The following is a 13,963-nucleotide window of genomic DNA, read 5'->3' as shown; positions in this document are numbered from 1 at the left end:
GTGGCTGCAACTCCAAATGTTGTCATCTACTTGTTTTCACAAGGAGCTGGAACACCAGGGCTGGGATATCGGGCAGCAAGGAAACAGGAGGCCCTGCGACCATTCATCAAACGTCCTCGGCAGAAGTGGGCCCCACTAGTGCCTCCCAGGAGGCCAGCAGCAGGCTAAGGCAAAAAGCCTAATGTCGTGTCTGTCACCCTCTTCCCCCCCTAATTCCTCCCAGCATCTCTCTGGGGACCCTGTTTGTGCTGAAAGCCTTCATTTTCAGAAATGCTTAATGTCTGAGGATACCTTGGAATGGCATGGCCAAGTGACCTGATACGGTCAGGCTAGGAGTTTCTGGATCTCTTCTAATAATACTAAATATTATTATTCATATAATACTTATCGTTAATAGTAATGCTTAGTACTATTGATATTACTACCAATAATACTTATCATTAAAGAAAATAACAACAATAATAGCTATCGTTTCTTTGATCTCTTGGCGTGTACCAGGCCCAATGACAACTGCTTTACTGACAGTACCTTACGTAAGCCTAATATCAGCCTATGGGATATAACCCCACTGTAACCCCACTTTAAAGATTAGGACACAGAGGCTCAGGGAGGGTGAGTAATTTGCTCAAGATCACAGAGCTAGTAAATGTGATTCTCTCAACGATTCCACTCTGTTGCTTCCACCCTGTTGCTGGGAGAGTTATGACTCCCTGTGCCTTTAGAATTTTTTCCCCCAAACATTCCAAAATAATTATAAAACGGATATTCCTCTGCCTTACCATAAGAAGCATGCAGATATTTAAAAGGCTCTCCTTTAGGTCACCGTCAATATCAGACACCAGACAGTACCCAGTTCCGTTTTGTAGAATCTCCTGTTTTCTGTGACCACGTCCTGACCCCACCCCCTGGCTTCCAGGCCAAGGCAGAAGGACACAGTGTAGACTGCTGGGCTGAGTCTCCGTGAAAGCAGAACATACTCAGGAATAATCTTTCCTATGTCCCTGATTTTTTTCATTTTTTTGGCAAGAGTTGGGGGATATAAATCTCTCACAGATAAGCATCAATAGGCTCAGGGGACAGTGAGAGTCTCTGTATCCTAACGAGCGTGACAAATCCGTCTTCCTGAAAAACCAATAGCTACAAAAACCAGAAGCCCCTCAGTTTTGAGCTGTTTTCTCCCCCTCTACATTCTCTTCAAGGTGAATATGGATGTTGTCAGGCTTATCTGTTGGATTCAAAACATTATTGATCACTTATTCCTGCTGAATAACTGACCTGAGATATCTCTCTAACCTCCTTGTCATTTTATGATCTGATCTTCTACTTTATTTGCATTGTTTGTGAATACCTATGTATCCACCCACCTATCCACCACCTTCCCACCCATTCACCCATCCACCCATCCACTCATCCACCCATCTACCCATGAACCTACCCATCCACCTATCCACTCATTCCTTTCTATTTCCATATCAACCTCCCTGATCCAGGCCCCTGTCACCTTCCACTACTAACTTGTATATTAGTCAACATGTATAACAACTGAGTCCAGCAACTCTCTTTTCAAAGCCATCAAATGCACGAAATCAGTCGTCCTTAAATTTGGCTCTGGCCACAACACCCCCTACTCAAGAACCTTCAGTGGTTCTTCTTTGCCTAAAAAATAAAGCCCAGCTTCCCACTCTGACACCCAAGGCCCCCTTGATCTGTCTCCAACCTACCTTCCCCACTCCACCACTTAATTTCAGCACTCCAATATTTAAAACACACCGAAGAGTAGAGAGAACAATAACAAACACCCACGAATATGCCACCCAAATTAGATAACCATTAAAATTTTGCCATTTTTGCTTCAAAATCACTCTTAGGAAGCAAAATGTTACAGAGAGCACTGAAGCGTTGTCTCCTTCCTTCTTCCCTCATCCCTCAATAGCTCTTGTGAAGCTGGTGTGTATTCTTAGCCAGTCCACCTTTGTATAGCTCTGTTTCAGACAGGTATCTAAGAATACAAACAATATGAACTGTTTGAGTTTTACATTTATAAAAATAGTATAGTGTACCTTGCTTTCTTCACCCAACATTGTGTTTTCAACTTTTATACACAATTGCTTTACGTAGATCTAGTTCCTCCATCTAAATGATTGTATAACAGTCCATCATGTGACTATCCATAGCTTATTTAACCAGTCCCTCCACGATGGCCATTGAGGTGATTTCCCTTTGTTTCTTTACTACAAACACTATTGCAGAAAACCTCCTTGCACAAGGTTTTGTGTGTATGCAGATACGCTAGAATATTTTAGGTTGTACTTAGAAGTGGAACTGCTGGGATACAGGGTATGTACCTCTTCCTTCTCTGTCACAAGACACTCCCAGTGTTCTCCAAAGGGGCTGAACCAATTTACATGTTTATTAGGAGGACACAAGTGGCCCTGCTGCTCCACATTCTTGCCAGCACTTGGGATTATTTGACCAATCTAATGGGAGTCAAACTGTGTCTCATTTTCTTTTATTTTACCTTCTCCTGATTACCTGTAAGCATGAGCATCTTTTCTTATATTTTTAACCATTTAAATTTCATTTTCTGTGACTTATTTATATCTTTTACCCATGTTCCTATTGGGTTGTTTGCCCTTTTCCAATTTATTTGTGGGAGCTGATTTTTATATTCAGGTTATTAACCTTTTATTAATTCTATGCATGCCAAATATCTTTTCCTTGCCTGGTCTGTATTTTCCCCTTATTTATTTGTTGCAGTTGTTGTTGTATAGAAGATTTAAAAAATCTTTATGTAATGGAATTTATCAATATTTTCCTTTATGGTGTGTGCTTTTTTGTTTTATGTTTAAGCAACCTTTTCCTACCCGCCAAGGTTTTAAATAGAATCTTCTACATTTTCTTCCAAAATTTTTTAAAGTTTTGTTTTTTACCTTTAGCACTTTAATCCATCTAGAATATATTTTTGGGAACTAAGGTAGAGGTCTAATTTTATTCCATATGGAAGAAAAAGTGTGTGTGTGTGTGTGTGTTTAAACCAGTTCCTAAAAAATAATAAGAAATGGACAAGCAACCAGTGGAATCAGATCCTTTACTAAACAGGCTATCCTTTCCCCTAATCTGTAATGCACCACTGCCATATACTGTGTTCCCATTTGTGGCGGGCTTTGTTTCTGGGCTCTGATCTGGACCATCGGTTAGTTTACTTAGCATTGGTCTAATATTACCTGTTTTACTGACTATCACTTAAGAGGAAGTCTTCATATCTGATAAGGCAAATGCTCCAACAAATACCAAAAAAATAGAGCCTACAGGCCTTATTTTCTTTTTATGGGGTAATCAAGTTAAAAATTTAAAGCAAGTAGAAAGCTTTAAAGAAAATCTTTGGAAATAAAATATGCATAATTCTGAAAAATTTATGGGGCAAAGAAGAAATTGCAAAATGCAAATTATGAAATATTTATATCTGAATGACAATGAAAACATCACTTATCAAAATTCCTAGGATGCAGCTAATTTATAGCATTAATGGCATTAATTTTCCATCATTCTTGTTTTCTAATGTATGCATTTTTTCTAAACTTTAGTTTCTGCTCTGTTAGATTCTTTTTTTTAAATTAATTTATTTATTTATTTTTGGCTGCATTGGGTCTTCGTTGTTGTGCGCAGGCTTTCTCTAGTTGCTGCGAGTGGGGGCTATTCTTCGTTGCGGTGCGCAGGCTTCTCATTGCAGTGGCTTCTCTTGTTGCGCAGCATGGGCTCTAGGCGCACGGGCTTCAGTAGTTGCAGCCCGTGGGCTCAGTAGTTGTGGCTTGCAGGTTCTAGAGCACAGGTTCAGTAGTTGTGGCACACGGGCTTAGTTGCTCCGTGGCATGTGGGATCTTCCCGGACCAGGGCTCAAACCCATGTCTCCTGCATTGGCGGGTGGATTCTTAACCATTGTGCCACCAGGGAAGCCCTAATGTATGCACAGGAATGTTATTAATTTTTATATATTGATATTGTAATCAGCCATCTTGCTGAATGCTTCAGCAGGAAGTATGAGATTTACTGGTGGTTTTCGGTTAACACCCTTTATTAGACTAAGGAGGTTTCTATTTATTCCTAATTCGCTAAGAGTTAAATGGTGAAAAGATAAAAGCATGCTTTTTAAAAGTCAAGAAAGTATTCAATATCCTGTGATAAACCGTAATGGAAAAGAAGATGAAAAAGAATGTATATATGTATAACTGAGTCACTTTGCTGTACAGCAGTAATTAACACAACATTGTAAATCAACTATACTTGGATAAAAAATAAACTTAAAGAAAGACAAGAATGCCATTTCTCTCCCATTTCCCTCTACACTATATCAATTGAGGTCCAAATCGATATAATAAGGCAAGAAAAAGAAATAAGGTTATAAAAAAAAAGCAAGACCACCATCAGTTAGAACTAATCAGTGAGTGGTTTCCTGAGCATATTTTCTTATTTCTGACCCTTTATTTAACCTGTGTGCCTAAATGTTCCTTCATCCCACCTCTAAACTTAATTCTCACTATGTTCTTTCTCGAAGTCCCAATAATCCTCCTAATAATAACTAATATTTAATGATTGCTTACTGTGTACCAGGTAGGCATCTTATATCATCATTTTTTAATCCTTACAACAACCCTAAGAAAGAGGTTTTTTATTAGCTTCCTTTTTAAAATGTTGAAAGTCAGCGGTTTAGGAATTAGGTTGAGCTCACACATCTGGAAAATGGCAGAACAGGGATTACGCAGTCTGTCCATACCCCTAACCACTGCAGTAGACTGCAATGCTGGCCGACCTGCTCATGATCTGGGACCCAGATTTTTCTGCCAATGTGCCTTTGCTTTGGTCTAGAATCCTGTCTCCTACTTTTCCCAGATCTCTGCATATCCACTGGAGACACAGCAATGCACCACTCAGATCCCCTTCAGGACTGGAGGACTTATTCCCCCAGCTATGGGGAGTGCTCCTGGCAGGCACTCCCAGCTATCAGCCCTGTTTGGAAGTGCCTCACCAAAGAGGCACCTACCCAAGGCCACATGCCCTCCCAGGAGCAACATGAGGGTATAAAGGCCTAGTTTCCTCGCCACAACCCAGGACAACTCAGAAGGGGCACCCCAGCCTCAGAGCTCCCCAAGGAGTCATTTGAGGCCTTTCTTGCAAATTCCCTGAATCCTGCCTCCCTCCCTTCCTTCTGCAGTGGGGACCCCAAGAACACTTGATAATACACCCCTGCACCATAATCACTGTCTGAGAGTCAGCTTCCTGGGAACCCAAGCTGGCATAGATCCTAATCCTCACTTCAAGATTCACTTCAGATGCTGCATCCTCAACATAAAACCTTCTCCAAAGTGCCCCCCAGCCCAGATTAGAAGTCCTCCTCCCTCTGAACCAACTTCCCTTTCTGCTGTATTTGCATCACTGATGCACATCTGTCTTCACTTCCATTGTTCACTGCCAGCTCCTTGAGGGAAGGCACTGTGTCTGATTCATCTCTCCATCCTCTATAGCACCTGCCTTTACCACTAAGCATGGGCTCTTGGGTCAGACAAATCTGGATTCAAACCCCAGCTTCACCTTTATAGGCATCAGTTTCCTCATCTGTAAAATGGGGGTGATGACAACATCTTCCTCTAAGGCTTTAAGAAGTGAACGCTTAGCCCAGAGCCCGGCATACAGTAAGCACTCACTAATTGTTTGTTATCTATGATTACTGCTTATCTATTGTCACAAAAGCACTAATACACGTCTGCTGAGTGAGTTGGGAACATGGCGACCAGCTCAGCAGCCTCAACTAGCAGAGCGAGCGTTCACAACTTGTCTCCCTGGCAGACAGTGGAGACGGCTGAAGGCTCCTCGTCCCTGGCAGTCTGCCCACTTCACTCTCTCTGTGCAGGCATCAGAGCTGGACCCTCCAGCATGCAAACCCTCACTCTCTCCTGCAACCCAAAAATAAAAAATAAACTTGGCTTTGAATCCAAGGCCATTGGTGCTTTTGATCTTGGTCACAAAGCAAGGCAATTATTGGATACAAAAGCCCTGATTTATTTATGAAATGTGACGGACATCTTCAAGGCAGGAACGAAAAAGCTCACTGAAGACCAAGCCCTTATTGCCACACAATGAATGGCTGCTTTCAAACACAAGCCCCCCGAATGCCCTCTCTTCTCTGCTAAGAGTCTTTCCTCATTAGCGCTTCCTTCAGAATACCACAGCTTCCAACAATCAAACTCACTCCACGGCTGGGGCAAGTAATTAAATTCTTCAGGCATCAGAGCAGAGAATAATGGATGGCTATTGTTAAGGAAGCTGAGGCTGGAAATGAAATGGGCTTCAATGCCCAGCTCAGAAACGGTTGGGGCGGGAAGAGAGAGCAAGCAGGGTGCAGATGGACCCTCCCTGTTGGTGCACCATGGGGGGCAGTGGATTCAGGACTGGACCTGGAGTAAAGAACCTGCATCTGGGGCCGGATTCTGTGCTTACCAGAGGTGGGCCTGCATTTCCTCACCTGTAAAACCAGGAGGTTGGACTAGGCAAGTCATTCCCCATGTGTGATCCCCAGATCAGCAGCATCAGCAGCGCCTGGGAACTCGTTAGAAATGCAGAATCTCAGGGCTCACTTCAACCTGGTGAATCAGAAGCTGTGGGCATGGGGCCCAGCAATCCATGTTTACCAAGCCCTCCAGGTGATTCTGATGCTAGACTTTGAGAAGCTCTGTTAGATCGTGTTTAAAGATGAGGCCACAAACTCAAATGCACAAAGGGCCAAGGAGCTAAAATAAAGGGATCGGTGTCATTCACCAGACAACCCACAGGGGCTGTGAGGCAGTGGAGCGAGTGTGCCCAGCCTGAAGGACCAGCGGCTACTCAGCTCTGGATAAGTACCGCCAAGAATGACCCCATGTTGTTCTGGTACTGTCAGAGCTTCTGGTTTTTTAAGAGGAATACAAAGTTCTGATTTTTATGCAAAATCCCACAATTTTAAAATATTAAAAAAAAAAAGGGGCTTCCCTGGTGGCTCAGTGGTTGAGAGTCCACCTGCCGATGCAGGGGACACGGCTTCGTGCCCCAGTCTGGGAAGATCCCACATACCACGGAGCGGCTGGGCCCATGAGCCATGGCCGCTGAGCCTGTGCGTCCGGAGCCTGTGCTCCACAACAGGAGAAGCCACAACAGTGAGAGGCCCACGTACCGCAAAAATAAAATAAAATAAAGTAAAATATTGGTTGAAGTTTTCTTAACATAGTGAGGGCCAAGCAGATTACACTTGAGAACCAAATTCAGCTGTGGACCACCATTTTGCAGCCTCCGTTCCAAGGTGCCGTGGACCCCCATCATGACACTCTGTCCCCTGTGCTCTTGCCTTTGTCCTAACACTGAACTCCTAACCTCCTTTCCCCACTTGGGAAACTCCTATTCATCCTTCAACACCCAATTCAAGCATCACCTCCACTGTGAACTCATTCTCAACCCTCTGCCCCACTTTCCACCTTCTCCGTTAAGAAAGTAGAGAAGAATCAAACACGGGGCCAAAGAACTGACAGGTAGAAGAAAGTAACACAGAGGAGGAAGACATGGAGAGGTTATAAAACAGGCTTCTCCCACAGAGGAGGAATGAGGAAACTCTTGGAAAAGTTACCGTATTGCTGCTTGAAAAATCGCTTAAAAAAGGACACTGAGGGCTTCCCTGGTGGCGCAGTGGCTGGGAGTCCGCCTGCCGATGCAGGGGACGCGGGTTCGTGCTCCGGTCCGGGAAGATCCCGCATGCCGCAGAGCAGCTGGGCCCGTGAGCCATGGCCGCTGAGCCTGCATGTCCGGAGCCTTTGATCCCATTTGACCAGAATCTAATAAAATGAAGTTTTAAAAGGGCAAATATAAAAAAACACAAGGAAAGAATTCATGGACAGATTAAAAAACATTTGGTACAAAATCCTCTGGAGATTTGAGCTGAGAGTTCAGAGTGGGTCAAATGCGCTGAGACGATCATGAAAAAGGCAAGTGCCTTCATAGGCTTCATTATTAGAAATAAAGTGTCTAGACAGCCCTGCTCTCCTCTTAGCTGGTCAGAGCTTTCTGGAGGGTTCTGAGTGGTTCTGAATATTAACTTATGCCAGTCAGAGCAGCCCTGGAGCCTGACCCAGGAGGAGAGAAAACTCAAAGCCAAGTCACGGGGGTCAACTGAAGGAACCTGGCATGTTTACCCAGAGGCGGGAAGGGCCTGGGTGTGTGGTCATGAGTACCTGATAGATTTCCATGTGGATTGATCTAGGTGGCCCACAGGACCTGTGAGTGGAAACCCTGAAAGATTTCATCTCAACATTGGGGAGAATTTTCTATTGGTCTCGGTTGTCCCCAAATGTAATGCAAGGTAACGAATGCCCATTATTGGGGGAGACCTGGCAGGGAGAGGACAGCTCATGAAGAGGATGATAAAAGGACTGGAACAGAAGGCCTAGTGGACACCCATTGTTTTATTTCACCCTTCTTGTAAGAGCACCCAGTTTTTCCTGGGGAACCACCCTCAGCCATCCTTTGTCCTATGCATAAGGGGGAGTTGAGTGTATGCCCAGCTTCAGGAGCACTCGTGTGACCCACACTGGTCCAGTCAGAGCCTGTAAGAACCAATTCTGGGAGAAGGGACCTCTCACTTTCCGCTGGACTTGAAGCAGGTAGGATGTAAGCCTGGGGCTGCAGGGGCCATGTGGTCATCACAGAGAGAGAGACTGACTATGCATGAGCCCTTCTCCCACCCCTCCTTAAAAACAAAAGAAAACAAAAAACTGGAAAACAAAGAAAATTGGCGCAGAATTGCAGAGAGATTGGGTTCTAACAACACCCTTGGTGCCCTTGAAGCCCCCATGCCTGAAGCCAGTCTTGGCTCTGAAGAGCCAATAAGCTCCCTTTCCTCCCTCAAGCCAGCTGAGCTGCGTTTCTGTTGTTTGCAACCATAAGAGTCCTGATCACTACGGTGGCTGCTAAGAGCTCATCCAGTCCATTCTGCTCTGGTGGATCCACATCTCACAGTTAAAGCAACCGCCATCTGCATGCACAAGTCCATTTGCCCAGATGAAGCCTAGAATGACTGTGGAATGAGAAGTGCTGCTTCCAGGCATAGCACACTGCATTGCAGAAGGGAAAACGGAGAATCAGGAAAAGGTGAGTTATGAAGTCAAAGAGCATTCTGCACCACTGAGGAGCTGGCAGGTGGACCAGCTGCCCCAGGCCCAGGCACAGGAAGGACACCTGGCCTGGAAGCCACTCCCACCTCCTACAGAGGCAGTGACAGAATGTCACTTGTCAGATAGCGAAGGACTCCCACTCCAAGTGTGGCACTGTCACCATCTCCTCTTCCCAGATGAGAAAACTGAGGCTCAGAGAGACTTACGCAGGGTCACAATGTCAGTGACAGGTGGCTCTGAGACAGACTCCAAAAGCCCAGCCGTGCTGCCTCCTGGAAGTGATGACAACTGGCCATTCTCAGGCTTTACCTTCTCATCTGTAAAATGGGCTGAGTGATGATCTTGTTCCCCAGTCTGACCAGAGACCAGCCCCTGCAGTCGTTTGAGGTCTGCAGAACTATTATTATATAAGGATGCAGGGCTCAGGGCTGAGATCATCTATAACTGATGTGACACAACGGGGCCACGCTGTGCTAAATCAGCCAGTCAGGCCCCGTCCCCAGCTCTCTCTTGGCCCAGAGGGGCCGGGTCATTTCCTTTGTTCCACAGGCACAGAGCTGGTAACAAGGCAGCCAGAAGCTCAGCTGTAGACCTTTTTTCATTATTTTCCGCCCTGTTAACCTCCATCACAAGTGAGGCTGCTGTCAGCCTAAATGAGAGCTGAAAAGATTTATCTCACTTGTCCCAGGGCTCAGCTCAGGAAAAGATCCTTCATTTCCTAAAGGCCCAGATGACCCTTTCTCTGTGAGTCCCTCCCACCCAGAAAAAAAGATGTGACAGTGGCAGCAGCAGGCGGGGGCTTGTGATGGGACCAAGCAATCTGAATCCCTTCAGTTTGGCTTTGCAAAGCACTATGTGAATTTTTTTTTTTATTGCACTGTATTTACCTTTCTAATTATGTTTGCTTACACAAATATTAAACTTAGACTACACTTCATAAACACAGCCCCAGGAGGAGACCAGAGCAGATTGTGTGGCTGGGGGGGGGGGGGGGGGGGGCGGGGAATTAGCCTGCAGTAACAATTTTGCAATAGAAGTCATCCTCAAAGTGGACAATCCACATACAGACCAGGGAGAGATGACTATATTTCAAACCAACTTGTCTTCTTCCTCTGTGTGACTAGCAATCCCAGGTCACCTCTTCCCTAAAACTGGTGCCTGGCAAGAACAGATGAGCTGGATCATTTTAGTAGTAATAGTCTCTTACACTCGTATTATAATAGCCAGCTTTCCTGAGCACTTAGTGACAGGCGCTGCTTTCCATGATTTACTTGGGACTAATAACCCTCTTAACCCAAGCAACTGCCCTGTGGGTATTTCTATCCCCATTTCACAAATAAGGAAACAGGCTCAGAGAGTTTCAGTAACAAACCCAAAGACACACAGCTAATAAACAATGGAACCAGGATTATGAAGCCAGAAATTTAAGACTTGTGGACCCAAAGACCATATCCTGAAACACTTCTCAATAATACCCACCTCCTTCACTTGCACCATTTCATTTAACCCTCATACTGCCCCTGGGAAGCAGATGATCTTAACCTCATTAGATAGACAAACAAATGAGAAAAATTTGACCCTAAAATTCCTGTTACAGAAACAGATCTTAAGAAAATAGCAGTGGCCCAGCCAACATCGTTCTCAATGGTGAAAAACTGAAACCATTTCCACTAAGATCAGGAACAAGACAAGGTTGCCCACTCTCACCACTATTATTCAACATAGTTTTGGAAGTTTTAGTCACAGCAATCAGAGAAGAAAAAGAAATAAAAAGAATCCAAATCGGAAAAGAAGAAGTAAAACTGTCACTGTTTGCAGATGACATGATACTATACATAGAGAATCCTAAACATGCTACCAGAAAACTACTAGAGCTAATCAATGAATTTGGTAAAGTAGCAGGATACAAAATTAATGCACAGAAATCTCTTGCATTCCTATACACTAATGATGAAAAATCTGAAAGAGAAATTAAGGAAACACTCCCATTTACCACTGCCACAAAAAGAATAAAATACCTAGGAATAAACCTACCTAAGGAGGTAAAAGACCTGTACTCAGAAAACTATAAGACACTGATGAAAGGAATCAAAGATGACACAAACAGATGGAGAGATATACCATGTTCTTGGATTGGAAGAATCAACATTGTGAAAATGACTATACTACCCAAAGCAATCTACAGATTCAATGTAATCCCTATCAAACTACCAATGGCATTTTTCACAGAACTAGAACAAAAAATTTTACAATTCATAAGGAAACACAAAAGACCCCGAAGAGCCAAAGCAATCTTGAGAAAGGAAAATGGAGCTGGAGGAATCAGGCTCCTGGACTTCAGAGTATACTACAAAGCTACAGTAATCAAGACAGTATGGTACTGGCACAAAAACAGGAATATAGATCAATGGAACAGGATAGAAAGCCCAGAGGTAAACCCATGCACATATGGTCACCTTATCTTTGATAAAGGAGGCAAGAGTATACAATGGAGAAAAGACAACCTCTTCAATAAGTGGTGCTGGGAAAACTGGACAGCTACATGTAAAAGAATGAAATTAGAACACTCGGTAACACCATACACAAAAATAAACTCAAAATGGATTAAAGACCTAAATGTAAGGCCAGACACTATAAAACTCTTAGAGGAAAACATAGGTCGAACACTCCATGACATAAATCACAGCAAGATCCTTTTTGACCCACCTCCTAGAGAAATGGAAATAAAAACAAAAATAAACAAATGGGACCTAATGAAACTTAAAAGCTTTTGCACAGCAAAGGAAACCATAAACAAGACCAAAAGACAACCCTCAGAATGGGAGAAAATATTTGCAAATGAAGCAACTGACAAAGGATTTATCACCAAAATATACAAGTAGCTCATGCAGCTCAATATCAAAAAAACAAACAACCCAATCCAAAAATGGGCAGAAGACCTAAATAAACATTTCTCCAACGAAGATATACAGATTGCCAACAAACACGTGAAAGGATGCTCAACATCACTAATCATTAGAGAAATGCAAATCAGAAAACTACAATGAGGTATCACCTCACACTGGTCAGAATGGCCATCATCAAAAAATCTACAAACAATAAATGCTGGAGAGTGGAGAAAAGGGAACCTGTTGAGCTGTTGGTGGGAAAGTAAATTGATACAGCCACTATGGAGAACAGTATGGAGGTTCCTTAAAAAAACTAAAAATAGAAGCACCATATGACTCAGCAATCCCACTACTGGGCATATACCCTGAGAAAACGATAATTCAAAAAGAGTCATGTACCGCAGTGTTCATTGCAGCACTATTTACAATAGGAAGGACATGGAAGCAACCTAAATGTCCATCAATAGATGAATGGATAAAGAAGATGTGGCACATATATACAATGGAATATTACTCAGCCATAAAAAGAAACAAAATTGAGTTATTTGTAATGAGGTGAATGGACCTAGAGGCTGTCATACAGAGTGAAGTAAGTCAGAAAGGGAAAAACAAATACTATGTGCTAACACATATATGTGGAATCTAAAAAAAAAAGGTTCTGAAGAACCTAGGGGCAGGACAGGAATAAAAACGCAGACATAGAGAATGGACTTGAGGACACGGGGAGGGCGAAGGGTAAGCGGGGACGAAGTGAGAGAATGGCATGGACATATATACACTACCAAGTGTAAAACAGATAGCTAGTGGGAAGCAGCTGCATTGCGCAGGGAGATCAGCTCGGTGCTTTGTGTCCACCTAGAGGGGTGGGATAGGGAGGATGGGAGGGAGACACAAGAGGGAGGAGATATGGGGAGATATGGGGATATATGTATACGTATAGCTGATTCACTTTGTTATACAGAAGAAACTAACACACCACTGTAAAGCAATTATACTCCAATAAAGATGTTAAAGAAAAAAAGAAAGTAGCAATGGCCCATCAACAGATGAATGGATAAAGTATATGTGGTATATCTATATATACATATACAGTGGAATATTATTCAGCCATAAAAAAAGAATGAAAGTCTGCTATTTGCAGCAATGTGGATGGACCTAGAGAATATTATGCTTAGTGAAGTAAGTCAGACAAAGACAAATACTATATTACATCACTTATATGTGGAATCTAAAAAACAATACAAATGAATGTATATGCAAAACAGAAACAGACACACAGATATAGAAAACAAACTACTGGTTACCAAAAGGGAGAGGGGCAAATTAGTGGTATGGGATTAAGAGACACAAACTACAATAAATGAAATAAATAAGCAACAAGGATATATTGTGCAGCACAGGGAAATATAGCCATTATCTTATAACTTTTAATGGAGTACAGTCTACAAAAATACTGAATCACTATGCTATACACCTACAACTAACAGAATATTGTAAATAAACTATACTTCAATTAAAAAAATAGCAGTGAATGTGACAAAGGTGTATATAAAAGAAGCTCACAGCAGCAGTATTTATAATAATATGGAAATCACTGAAGTGTTCAACAATAAGGGATTGGTTAAATAAACTAGGGTACATCTGTATGATGAAATACTATGCAATCTTTCAAAATGTTGTGGAATTATATTTATTGATATGGGAAAATTTTGTAATCCAGTGTTATATAATTTGTTAGGTGACATAAGCAGAGAGTAAAATCGTATATGCAGTCTGATCTCATTTGGAAAAAGTACATACATATTCTAGAAAGTGTATAAAATCAGCACTCATAGAAAATGTATTTACATATGTACATATAAAGAAGTTCCTATGACAACCAAAGTG

The 13,963-nt window shown here is 42.7% G+C and overlaps 1 protein-coding gene across 3 annotated transcripts in view; it reads right to left on the bottom strand.

Moving 5' to 3' along the window:
- Positions 1-13,963, bottom strand: part of SRGAP3 (SLIT-ROBO Rho GTPase activating protein 3) — a gene marked incomplete at both ends in the record, with an annotated part of 250,892 nt that overhangs the window by 100,467 nt on the left and 136,462 nt on the right. The window lies entirely within an intron of this gene.

This window comes from Leucopleurus acutus, assembly GCF_964270905.1.
Source record: "Leucopleurus acutus genome assembly, chromosome: 10".
Lineage (NCBI taxonomy): Eukaryota > Metazoa > Chordata > Mammalia > Artiodactyla > Delphinidae > Leucopleurus > Leucopleurus acutus.
Note: the sequence above shows the minus strand (reverse complement) of the source record. Positions and strands in the feature narration are given on the sequence as shown.